This window comes from Crocuta crocuta, unplaced genomic scaffold, assembly GCF_008692635.1.
Source record: "Crocuta crocuta isolate KB4526 unplaced genomic scaffold, BGI_CrCroc_1.0 scaffold48, whole genome shotgun sequence".
In the NCBI taxonomy this organism is placed as follows: domain Eukaryota; kingdom Metazoa; phylum Chordata; class Mammalia; order Carnivora; family Hyaenidae; genus Crocuta; species Crocuta crocuta.
Genome location: NW_027533089.1, coordinates 10,996,739 through 10,997,163, shown reverse-complemented (window position 1 = coordinate 10,997,163; position 425 = coordinate 10,996,739).

The window sequence follows — 425 nt, the reverse complement described above, 5'->3', positions numbered from 1 at the left end:
CGAATAAAGTCATAAACAACCAGCAACTGCAACTTTTGTTTGTTTTAACGAAGTAGGGCACTCAACAAAAGGAAGTGAAAAGCAAGGGGTCAGGAATGTGACCATCTTTTAATCATAGTGTCCACTGTCTTGTGTGGCCACAGTATGTCAGGATGTGTCAGTACTCCTAGAACCTGAGACTTTTATGTCTCTGAGTTATCTTTCCCGAAAATTGCGCTGGATCCTTAACCTGACGGTTCACTATCTTTTAGCAAAGAACCATTCCCGGGCTTTACTTCTGTAACCGCTCTTCTAACCAACCACCGCCTACGGGGAAAAAAACCCAACCCTATCGCGCAGGCGCCCAATAGCTGGTGCCGCGGCACCGAGAGCTATACAGTGCGCATGAGCAACTAGAAGCAGCTGGGCGGGAAGTGTTGCGCAGG